The sequence below is a fragment of the Lepidochelys olivacea genome, assembly GCF_965140295.1.
Source record: "Lepidochelys olivacea isolate rLepOli2 genome assembly, chromosome: 5".
Taxonomy (NCBI): domain Eukaryota; kingdom Metazoa; phylum Chordata; order Testudines; family Cheloniidae; genus Lepidochelys; species Lepidochelys olivacea.
The window spans coordinates 128,163,736-128,176,154 of NC_140415.1; positions in this window are offsets into that span (position 1 = coordinate 128,163,736).

The following is a 12,419-nucleotide window of genomic DNA, read 5'->3' on the forward strand; positions in this document are numbered from 1 at the left end:
AGCTATCCTGTAGGAGACAGGGGCTGGCTTATGAGTTAAATTGAGGCATAAGAATGATATCATTTTATTTTTATATGTAACTACTTGTTTCCAACATTCTTACTTGATATCATTTGAATATCTGGTCTTGGCTAAAGAACTGATTCTTGTTTTCACTATCAATGTACCTAAGTGCTGTGTGTCAAGTGGAGTGCTGGTGATCCTGAGTTGAATAGTGCACACCAGCTTGCAAGCTTCCTTTTGGGAGTAGCGCAACTGAGAGCTCCGTGTGCATTCAGTGGACCAGAGCCTGGATGCTATAGATGATGTTCCAGGTAGGTGTGCACCTTTCGCTAACCTGATCTGTCTCGATTATTATCTTTAAATTCCCTTCCCCAAACCTTCACTCTGTGTGTGTGTGCGCGGCAATTTCAGTGCATGCCACTCTCGCCAGCAGACAGGGAGGGAGGCAAGTGATGCTGACACTCATTGTGCAAGCTCTCTCTGGAGAACCCAAGTGAGATCCATCACACACATGTCTAGAGAGTGCTGGCTGATGATGCAGGGGGCTCGCTGCTCCTCCCCCAAAGCCAGAAATGCTATATTAATTAATGCTGTGCTCCCCCAGCCTCACATCTGTTCATCCCCTACCAGAAATTAAGTTTATGACTTCAGGTCTACCTCTATCCCAGCCCCAGCTACTTCTGTAAAGGGTCTTCTCCCCATGCCTCCCAGGCCATGGGGGAGGGAGCAGATCCAGTAGGGACCCTCTTCTCCGTCCTAAGCCTGATGGTGCAGGAGGGGAGGTGCTGACCCATTTTTCCCAGGAGGGGAAGGTGGAAGAGGGAGTGGACGAGCCCAGCACCTCTGGGCTGGTCATCTGCTCTTCCTCCCCTCCCGTGAGAATGTGTTGGCTGCTCCCTCTCCCACTTGCCCTTCTCACAATCTCTAAAAGAGAGGTGGGGGTGGGACACACTGTATGTTTCCTGCAGCAGCTCTGATTGGCTGCCCCCCCACTGCCCTGCCTCTTGGGAATGAGTAGCCAATCAGTGGGGCTGGGGATTGCATGAAGTTTGGAGCTTGTGGCATCACCCCAGACTGGCCAAAATTCTGTTACTCCTCATGACATCATGAGACAGCCACCCTGCTATAGGTGTTTGTAGCAGGAGCATGGTACACCATAATATGTGAAAATTCTTGCACATGTCTTGAACACTCCATTGCCAGCAGAGGTCAGTCCATGAATCTAATGGTAAGATAAGTACATTCCATAGCGTGGATAAGCACCAAGACACTCTTTGATATGCCAGGAAGTTTCAGCTAAAATGGGTCAGCTGTGTCCAAGACTGAAGTTGAGCAAACCAGTATATTTTTCCTCTGTTACATTCTTATAAACACTTCATTAAGAAACTCTAGCATCCCTGGACTTTGTAGCAGGGACCTGAAATTTTGGCAGGGAATGTTGCCTGGTGTCAGGAATGTGCCTTTTGTCATCCCTGTGAAAACCTGCTCAAATTATAAGACTGACAATCTCAGTTTGCTCATGCTCGGTACAGACTTGTTAGAGTTTGGCAGCTAAATTCACTGAAGATTCCATCTGTACTGAGCATGCTCCAGCCTGGGGCTAAGCAGGCCTGTTCTTGTGATTACTGCTCCTGGCTACTGTGGCCAGGGTGGCATCAGGCAGAGAACTGAGAGCAGGGGGATTGACTCTCCTATACTCTCAATGCTCCTCCCTGCCCCTGGAGGAGAAGGAGGGAGAAGCTACACTACCATGCAGAGGGGTGAGTAACAGGAGGGCAGGGGATGAGATTGGGAGGAAAAGAGTGTCAAGCTTCCTGGGGGTACCCAGGGCTGTGAGTCAACTTGCTCCCACCAGCCCTTAGTGTGGGGATCTGCTGTGGATCAGCTCCCAGACTGCACCAGCCACAGACAACACAAGCCCTCCCCTCTCAGTCCATGCAGGCTCTGCTCTCCCTCCACAGGTAAGTGACTCCAGCTGGCTGCTCAGAAGATCCAGGGGGTGAGTCCAGCCCCTGCCACACTGGACACTCCCAGCAGGGCCAGAACTGCTGTTCCCAAAACAACAGCCCTACCCAGCTACACCTCAGAACACACCTCTGCTTGCACACAGCACATGCATTGGTTATAGTGCAAACGAGTTTATTGAGCAAGGCTCAGCCACGCTAGTGACAGCAAGCAGAAAGAGTGGAAATAACAGGTTACATAGAAACCAAAATAACACAATTAACTAGCAGGATGCCCTCCTGTCTAACAAGGTGCTATATACCCCAAAGCCTTTCTTCTCGTGTTTTCAACCATGATGGCTGAGCACCTCCTTTTGTAAGACCAAGCCTAGTCATCTCACTAGATGAAGCATGCCAGGATCTTTGTTCTTCAGCTGTAAACAGGGGTTTACAGCTGTTCAACACTTCCTGTTAATGTCTTCTCCTGACGTCCACAATCTCTTCACTAGCATCTGACACTGGCTGCTAATAGACTTCCGGTGTAAGATACACAATGGTCAGCCAGGGAGAAAAGTGCCTCCCACTTCCTGTCTGGTGGGACCTGTCTTAAGGCATATTACCTTGGGAGACCTGCCCTAATTATAGGGCCTTGAGACCATAACTTCCCATACATGTCTGTATCTCCTCACATATGATCTGCACATGTACATCACAAAAATGGTGATCCATCTGACACAGGCTTGCAGTAGAGATTTTACATGACATTCTTTGGTCTAGTATGTACACACCAGATCCAGGGGATCCCTGTAACTGTTATACACCTATCTGCCCATTAGCATCAAGGTCCTGGGGTCACACAGGACTAGGAACAGAGGGACAGACATAGAAGAAGGCAGATGATGGGGGATAAGAGGGAGAGAGAGGTGGGGGGAGAGGGGAAAGAGCCAGAAGTGGGGAAAGATAGAAGTGAAGTGTGTGTGTGTGTGGGGGGGGGAATGAGTTAAGACAAGAAGCAGAGGATGAGAGAGGTAGATGGGAGATGAGGACAGGAGAAGGGGGAGCAGGAGGAATGGGTAGGAGACAGGGAGGGGAGTGGGGTGGAGACAGTCTCAGGAACTGAGGAGGGAGAATAGGAGCGGGGGAGGTGTCAGGGCAGAAGAATGTGTAACCACTAGTGCACACCCCTGTCCAGAACCTGGAATTGAACCCCGGGATCCTCTGCTGTCTGCAAATTGCTGTGAAAACCACTGACAAAGTTTATGACCCCATCCTCCCCTCTAGCGGTAGATTTACATAGCAGTTAACAGCCTACTCCTGCTACCAGTCATGTTGTTAGCTCGAGTGGTCGGGACTGTGGTTTGGATCTGAAGAGCTCACCCCCTGCTGATGACTGGTCTGTGTTCTGTCAACATGGTTCAGCTGAAAGCTGCCCTGGAGAACTGGATTCAATCCATGCCTCTGCCCCAGCCTCCCTGTGTGAGGCCAAGCAAGTCACTTAAACCAAAACTTTTTACAGGTGGCCACTAACTGTATTCTTAGGGTACCTGAATCAGACAGTGAGGGTCTGATTTGCAGATGTGCTAAGTACTCAGAACTGCAGTGAGATCAGTGGGAGCTCTCTATTCTGAGCATGTAAAGTGCTATGAAATGCTAAGTACTGTGAAAAATAATGCCCTGGGCTTCTCGCGTTGGGCTCCCCACATTAATTGATGCTTGACAATTGTGACTTTAATCCCGGACACAATTTTGTCCGTACAAACTGGGGATAATGCCATCAGACATCACAGGGGCATTGTGAAGATAAATGTATTAATGTTTGTAAAGAACTAAAATACTATGAGAGCATCAGAGAAAAGTCCACGAGGACACTGGTAATTCTGTATTCAGTGCAAGGCTTAGATGGTGAGCAGTAAATAGTGCATGCGGCTGAAAGATGAGGATAAAAGGAAATATTGAATAGCTGCACATTACGTGAGCACCATCCAGTCTGTGCACTGAATGAAGCAGAGGTCCTGGGGGGAAAATAGTATGCGATCATGTAATTAAAGACTGGATCATAATGCATACAGTGAATAGAGGCTGCATGGGCAGCCTTAATTTGAGCATTTCCTAACTTTTGCTTGTTTGACACTGCAACCTTAAGTTTCTTTAAACATCTTTGGGGGGAGGGGGTTAATTTATTTATATATATATATATACACACACACCCCCAATTTTATGACTATTGATCTTCTGAATGCTTGGTTACATGGACCATTGTTCTGCTGCTGAAGTCGTCATTCTGCTGTCAAATGTGATTTCAGTTCTTCACCCACAATTTCAGCAGGTGGACAGCTTTGCAAAGATGGATGTGGTGGCGAAGAAGAGATGCAGTTCTGTCAAAGGGAAATCAGGCACCTGGTACATGTGTTCCCATTGGTTATGTACACGATCACTGAATGATTAATAAACCTATGAACTGTACCTACTGTAAAGTTGAGATGTTCAATTTTATGAATGCCTCAGTCCCCAATTGGTTAATAAGCTAGGGGGTCCACTGTACATGTGGGTGTTTATTAGCTAGATATAAAACGTGTGTATGTATGTGAAATCTTTGAGTCTGATCTTCCACAGCCTGGTGCCATGTGGGACCAATTTCACTGGCACAAAATGAGTGGAAAGTTAGGGTAAAATTCTGTGGGTCTGATTCTCCAATCAGATAAACCAGGACTAACTCCATAGAAGTCAAGAAAGACATTGGTTTTACACCAGCATATAACTGAGAAAAGGATCAGGCCCTTGGATTTGCACCTTCCATTTCATGCTGATTTTGCAGTGACTTTGCGTCCGTGTAAGTGACTGCACAAGGTGTGAGGCAGTGGCCAGCCAGGCTTCATGGTCTCCAGATGCCCTGCTGAACTAGAGCTTGATTCTGCAAGTCTGAAGTTAATGGGTCAAATCCTCAGCTATCGTACCTGGGCCTAGCGCTCTCAACATTCAAGGGGTTATGCCAACCTAAGTCAGCTGAGGATGTGTTGCCCAACAAGAATAGAATCAGACACTTAAGGGGTGTGGAAAGAGCCCACTGGACTTAACTGGTTGGCTACGTTTTATTTCTCTATTAAATAAATCAAAGAAGCACAGCATTCTGACATCACATTTTTATATATTCCATGCATGGCATGTAAGCCCTTTCTTTACATGAATCACTACTTTTTCAGGCCCTGATTTAGCAATTCATCCCTACTCAGCCAAGAACTCAGGCACTTGTTTAAGTGCTTTGCTGAATTGGGGTGGATTTAACCACATGTTTCGGTCCTTTGCAGAATTGGGGTCTAAGAAGGCCAGTTTCAAAATGGCAAATGAGATGATTCTAGGATTCTGTATGTTGAATTATTCATTAGTACAGCTATTAACTTTCCGTCCGAGATCTTGTGTACATAACATGAAATTCAGACCGTCCTCTTTGCCAGCATCATGTAAAGCAACTTAATCTCCTTGGTAATGAAAGTTCTATCATGAACGATTTGCACCAATTCATTTCGTGCCCAGTGAAATGTAAAATATAAAGATTATGGTGAACATCATGGGCTTGATCATTAAAGTCAATGAGTATCTTTCCACTGACGTGATGGACTTTGGGTCATTGTCAATAGATGGGAGGAATGACAGTTTATTTGATTCCTTTAAACCATCTGGTAGTTAGCTAGCTTTTCATCTAAGCATCCCTTCTCCATCCTCTTTGCCAAGGGACTTGAACTGTACTGGAAGGCTGCAGGTAGCACTGGTCGGAAAATGGAATTTCCATTCCGCAGGAAATTCCCATTTGTTGAAATTTGTTTTGTTTTGAAATTGGAATGAAAACTCAAAAATCTGAAATTTTCTGTGAAACAGAAATCTCCCCCAAATTTTGATATGAGACTATTTAAACATTGTTTTGAGAATGTCAGAACATAATCTAATACACAATATGAGATATAATGGGCATATAGAGTAAAATACTAATTTAAATATAACATAAAAGTCAAAACAATATGGTAAAGTCAAGGCAAAACGCACTTACCTTTCCAAGATGATAGAAATGAAAGGAGAGACAAAAATCCCTCATTTTGACTTTCTCTCATAGAAAAGTTCAGTGGAAATTGACATTCCTGCAAAATGTTTCCATTGATATGAAACTGCATTTGCTGATGGAAAACTGTTCCATTAACATTTTTTCAACCAGTTCTAGCTGGAGCCGTCTTGGGCCGGGTAGCACTGAGTACACTAAAGAGAGGTTTCAAATCTTTCCTCTGCCCAGGCTAGTGTTTAAGGGTGGTCACTGGACAGTGCAACTAGAAGGAATGAGATGGAATTGAGCAAGGGAAAATGTACACCTCTTTCCTTCTGTTCTGGCCTCTTTGTCCCACTTGGGGAATGCAAAGAGGGGGAATCTGGTCCAAGATGGCCAGCTGAGAATTTCTGGCATGGGGAGCTCTCAGCTCATATGAAATGATGTAGCTAGGTTCCACACCACCTCCCTCCCATCCCTCAGCCCTGCTTTGGGGGGGAGGAAGGAGTGTGTTGGGGTTGTGGGACCATGGGGCAAAGTATACCTGCGTTGTGCCAATTCACAGGTCCCGTAGGGACCTTTGCCAGTTGGTGTAAACTGGATCAGCCCCATAACTGCTCTACTTTATTTTGAGGGGCTCTAGAATCTTGAATTTGTTCGTGAGGATTTTCTGTGAAAGGCACTTGGATACTGCAGCGATGAGTGGCAGTACGAAACTAAGACAGATTTCGTCAGCAACATGTTAAGAGGGGGAGCCTCTTTCATGAGAGCTTCAGGGCAGAGGTGACCAGCAGAGGAAAGGGACTAGTAAACCTACAGGGAAATGATAGACGCAATACTTTTTAGTTATTTTAAGATTTCCGTTGCTGTCGTTTTGACCCCATTCCCTCTGTGTTTCTCTGAATATAACAGATCAGGGCCCTCAAACCTTTTCATAACCATATATTTTTAAAAGTTCACCATTTTTCTGGGCAGCTGTAGCCTTTTTTTAGCTTCCTTAAATGTGAATTATAAGGCTGGTCAATCAGTAATAAAGAAAATTCAGATTTCAAAGCGTTTCAACCAGTTCTAGTGAATTGGCAGCTGGCTAAGAGGAGGAATCTGCATCATGCGCTCAGCCGCATCTCCACAGCCCAGCAGCAGGATATGTAAGAACCACAGCATGGGACCTGCTGTGAGAGAGCCATCAAAGTCACCAGAATTAGAGCAGGAGCAATGTTAGGAAGATTTTTGTCACCCCACTCAGGCCCTGAGCCTGCCCCCAGTGAAGTCAGTGGCAGCAGGAGCTGATATATAACAGTCCCTGATCTTGCAATCAGAGACGGGTGGGGAGATGCATGCACCCACACCCTGCCCCAGATTGAATTTATGAGCTACTCTTGCAGCAGTGTGGCCCAGTGGATACAGCATTAAGCTAGGACTCAGCAGGCCTGGGTTAAGTCTCTGCCACTGCTCTGCTGGGTGATCTTGGGCTAGTCATTTCTCCGCTCTGTGCCTTTGCTTTCCCATCTGTAAAATGGTTATAGTGATACTGACCTCATTTGTAAATTGCTTTGAGATCTGATGACAAGCGCTGTAGAAGAGCTAAGGATTATAACTATTCTTTTATTATTTGCTCTGGATTTTCTGGACATTCCAACTGCATCAAGCGTGCTCAAGTCAATCGGGCTCCCCAGGGGGACAAAGGCTTGCCTGCACTGATCAGATTCCTGGCGCAGAGACTTAGGCTATGTTGCAGTGAAGCGGTACAGACAAGGTATAAACAGAGCTTACTGTTGTTTGGGAGGCTGGAGAGATGTAAGTGTGAGGTCTTTAAGCACAGCTTCCATCAAAAAAATTTCTATTCTCATCTTTGCTCAGTGCTTGGATACTCATATATTGATGACAGCACTTTATGCAGTGCTATTATTATGGAGAAATGTTGCCATTTCTGATTTTACTGCTGATCATTTAGTGTGCTATTAAACCACATTGCCTCCAGTTTCATATGCGGGCGTTCTGACCACATCCTGTTGTTTCCATGCAGATCAGGGATGTTCTATAGATAGCTGGACATTTAAAAATATCATTGTCCTGTGTGGATGATGTGACCAGTGGCCCTGCTGCTTTCTGCTTTGCTAAAGCAGAGTGTTCTTCCCATTGTCATTGTGCCAGTTTTTGGAGACCTCCCCATCTGTGTTCTCCAGCCTCCTTCCCATCAGAGAATGGCCAAGCTCTTGTTTCAAAGTCTGCCTGTTCCAAAGATTTGGTGACCTTCAACTGCCTATTTGGAGATGACCTTAGCAACAGATCTATTCCCTGTATGTATTTTTTGTTCTGTCTTCTTGATGGCAAAGAAGCAGTCTGTGAGCTCTGACCAAATTCCAGTTGTGTGGCCTCCTGCAGGGTTCTTGCCACTTCCTCTGAAGCATCTGGTACTGGCCAATGTCAGAGACAGACCCTCATCTATCTAGTCCACTACCCTGATTCAGTCTGGCAGTTCCCCTGTTCCTATGACATATGAGAAGGGCAGGATCTAAGAAAGGGCGAGAAGCAAGACTCCAATTGGGGTTATGCTTAAGTATACCACGCCCATCTCTCAAAGACCTCTCTGAGCCGCCTGTCATGTTTCCCTGCCCCTCTCCAGTGACACTGGTCAATCAGAGCTGGTAATGCCAAATTCCTAGGTCATAAAATGCCATCTCTGCCAGTTGCCTGCAGCAATTTTGCCAGCACAAAGAACTGTTGAGGCCCCAGCCATATACTGGTAATTTCTACCTTATTCTATCCAGGTGCCTTATACCCTGCCCATTAGCTTAGCAGCTGAATGTGTTGGTGCTATGAATGCGGAGAGCTTGGAAAGGTTCACCATTTGTTGTTTCCTGGTATGACCCCTGGTGGGAAGAATTGGAGAGTCACATGACATGTTACTGGGAAGGAGTGTCTGCCCCACACTGGCTAGTTAGGGGTAAACAGAGTGCTCGGGCAGCTGAGTGAAAAGCAGCCAATAGGAGAGGGGATGTGAGAAGCAGCCAATCAGGGCCCAGCAGATCCATATAAAAAGAGCCTCAGGGCAGAGCAAGGTTAGTAGCTGCCTAGAGCTTGAGGACTGTGCCTGGAGTAGGCTGCAATCCTGTAGCACCTTAGACAAAGAAGTGCAGGCAGGGACCTGGGGAGAAAAGCAGGAACTCCAGATGGGTGCCGTGGCCTCAGGGAAGTGGGTGAGGGAAATGCAGTGATAGTAGAGGCAAAGGAACACAGTAAGTGACTGCAGGAAGTGGGCTGGAACCTGGAGCAGTATGTGAGTCTGCGTCCCCCCCCCCGCCACTCGCCATTGTAGAAGTGGTAGGATTGTTGACTACAGTCACCACTGGACTAGTAGCTAAACTCCCCCGGAAGGGGGGAACACAGATAGTGACATGGCCACAGGGCTGAGTCATGAAGTGGACACTGAGGTTCCTGTGGCTGCAAGAGGATGGCAGAGATAAAGTGACAGGTGCAAGACTGCAGATGAGGGTGTTGTCCTTGAGCTAACCCCTAGAGCAACCAGAAAGATGTGCTGGGCTGGTGATGAGTGACATGCACCATTCAGTTACACAAAATATTATTGGACTAGCTCCTGGAGACCCAAATGAGATCAGGACCCCATTTTGCTGTACAAAGAGGGCTGATTCTAGGGGTGGACTGGTAGGGTGATCACTCAGGGTGCCAACTTCCAGGGGGTCTGGTATTGCTGTTTCACTCTGCTTTTTTTCTCCATTCTGTCTTGCTCTGATTGGCCAGCTGTGTTTGGAGGATGGGGTGCTTCAAAACTCTTTCTGCCCTGGCTGGCAAAATGGCTAGGCCGCTCGTGTGTACAAGCACATACTAAGAGAGAGTGCCAGGCCCAGACAGCTTGCAACGTAAGTAGACCAGACAAAGGATTGGGGTGGTTAGGTGGGGCAGACAAAGAAGGGGCTGGGACATGCCAAGTCACACCCAATCAGTAGCAGAGCTTGGAATAGAGCTCTAGTATGTGGAGCCTGTACCTGACCCTGGGCCTCTCACATCACTTAAGTGACAAATTGCCGGGCAGCTCTTAAAACATAAGGCTCTACACATTTTAGAAAGCATGGGCACCTCTGAGACTAATGGAGCCCAAAGTAATGTCAGAAGGAAATTTTCTTGTCTCCCGCTCCCCTGGCTTACCTTCTATCCTCTGGGTCGAATGAGTGGATTAGCTTGTTCTTTGAGAAGCTTTGCAGAAGTGTTCAGAATGCCTTCTCTCCTTGGTGGTTTGCATGGTATTGGGGAGAGGGGAATATTTTTACCTTTTAAAAAAGATGCATTGAATGAAACACTTTCAAATACAGAAATAAAGGGTGTGGAAGCAACATCACATCCAGTAGCAGAAGACACAATAACAACACTTAGAACTTTTCATCCATAGATCTCAAAGTGCTTTACAAAGGAGGTAGGTGTAATTAACCCCCCTTTACATAAGGGGAAACTGAGGCACAGAGGAACCAACTTACTCAAGGTCACACTGCACCAGAATCAGGAGTAGAACTTGTCCTGCCTCCCTGTAGGAGGGGGCAGAACTCCCTAGACCCTCCCTCCCAGGTCCCACTATTTGTCATTCACCTTCTGTGTCATTCACCCTGGGGCAATTGCGCCCTGGGAGAGGGCTGGTTTTTCTTCCTCCCTTCCCCTTGTGAGGGAGGAGAATCTGGTTGGAACAGGGGTCAGCCTCTCAGAAAGGGCTTTATGGGCTCAGTCTCTCAAAGTCTATTGCCCCTGTGTAGGGTTTACCACCTACCCCTCTTCCTGGGCGTGTTGCTTGGCTGTCAGCTGGGGCATCTCTGGAAATGCTGTGACCCCCAGCTGTCTCCTCAACCGGCCTGCCTGTTAATAGCAGTCTCTGCATGGAGCAGCCTTCTGCCTGGTCACCAGCCCTGCCTATGATAAGCTTCCCCTTCTCCTCCAGGTTGAACAAGCCTTGCAGTTGTTCTTCCTTTGCACAGCACAGACCCAGAGGAGCTGGCTAGCCTCCTCCAGGCCAGTGTCTCCAGGGCTGTCCCTTCCTACTCCCTGAGCTGGGTGCCCTATCCACTGGGCCTCACTGCCTCTGGTTTGTTGGTTTCAGTGAGACCAGAATGAGAGCATCGCAACATCTGCAACAAGAAGAATTCTGGCAACTGTTCTCGGCTGGTTCCTCCCCATTTTGCTGGTGGCTATGATGTTGCTTCCACTTCTGTTATCCCTGGATAATAATAAGCAATACCCCAGGAGCCCCAAGCTGGGATCATTGTGCTCCATGCTGTACAAACGTAATGAAAAGATGGTGCCTGCCTCCAAAGATTTTACGATTTAAGGATAAGCGGCAATAGGTGATACAACACAGATCAGGTCCTGGAAGAGTTAAATTGTGTGACTCATGCCTCCTCATCATGGCGTTTCAGGTCAGAGGGGACTCTCCCTAGGAGACTTGTCTGGCCTCCCTGTATATCAGAGGCCACCAACACCACTCTGCAGCCGCCCATGAAACCCAACAACTGGAATTAGACTATTGTAGGCCATAGAGACAGAAAGAAAACAGGTTCCACTAAGCAGCTGATAGGATGTTGATGGAAAGCCAGGGCTAAAAGGCCCACATCAAATCTGGAGTGGGGATTTCAAGGAGGAGCACAAAGGGGTTGGATTGTTTTTGAAAAATGACCCACTAGCTGTCCTGCAGCAGGTACTGGGCTTGCATGCCGTAAGATGGCAGGTCTCCCTGAGCCTCCCCTGACGGCATGCTGTAGACTCGCCAACCACTGGGGTTTGCTTTGCACCTCATCCGAAAAAGTAGAGGTTATAAAACGCAGAGAGGCCTTGAATCAGGAGCCAGAGAGGCAAATCCCAGTGAGCAGCGCGTGTGCACCCGCAAAGCAAAATGCAGAGACAGTCTGGTTTTCAATTCCGCAGCGGCGCATCCGGATTAAGCCCCCGCTTTCAGCGGAGTTACTCCAGGTTCACACTGAAATCAGCACCTGGCCCCATGTCAGGGCTGGAGGGAGCTGGGCCAGCCCAGCCGGGGAGTGTGGAGTTTCAGAAATGCTGGGGGAAACCTTATGTTGTGTTCCGGCAAAATCCGGACTCCACAGCGCCTCTCACCTTGACTGGGGCTCTGAGAGTCTAGTGCCCCCCTCCCTCCCCCGTCCTACCCCAACAGGGTTCATGGCTCTGCTGACTGGGGGCTGCAGGGGGACCCTTCCCCATGGCCTCGTCCCTAGTCTTTCGCAATGGCAGGAAGAAGCGAGGCGTGATCCCCCGACCCCACCCCGCTGCAAAACTGAGTCACCCCCCCTCCAGCGGGACCCCAGTTGTCCGGCTCCCCAGCTGGGAGTTGCCCTGCCCTGCCACCGGGATCGGAGCCCAGGCCGCTGAACCGGGGCGCTTGGCCGGGCGGCTCCCCCCTTTCACCCTTCAGCCGTTCCCTGTGG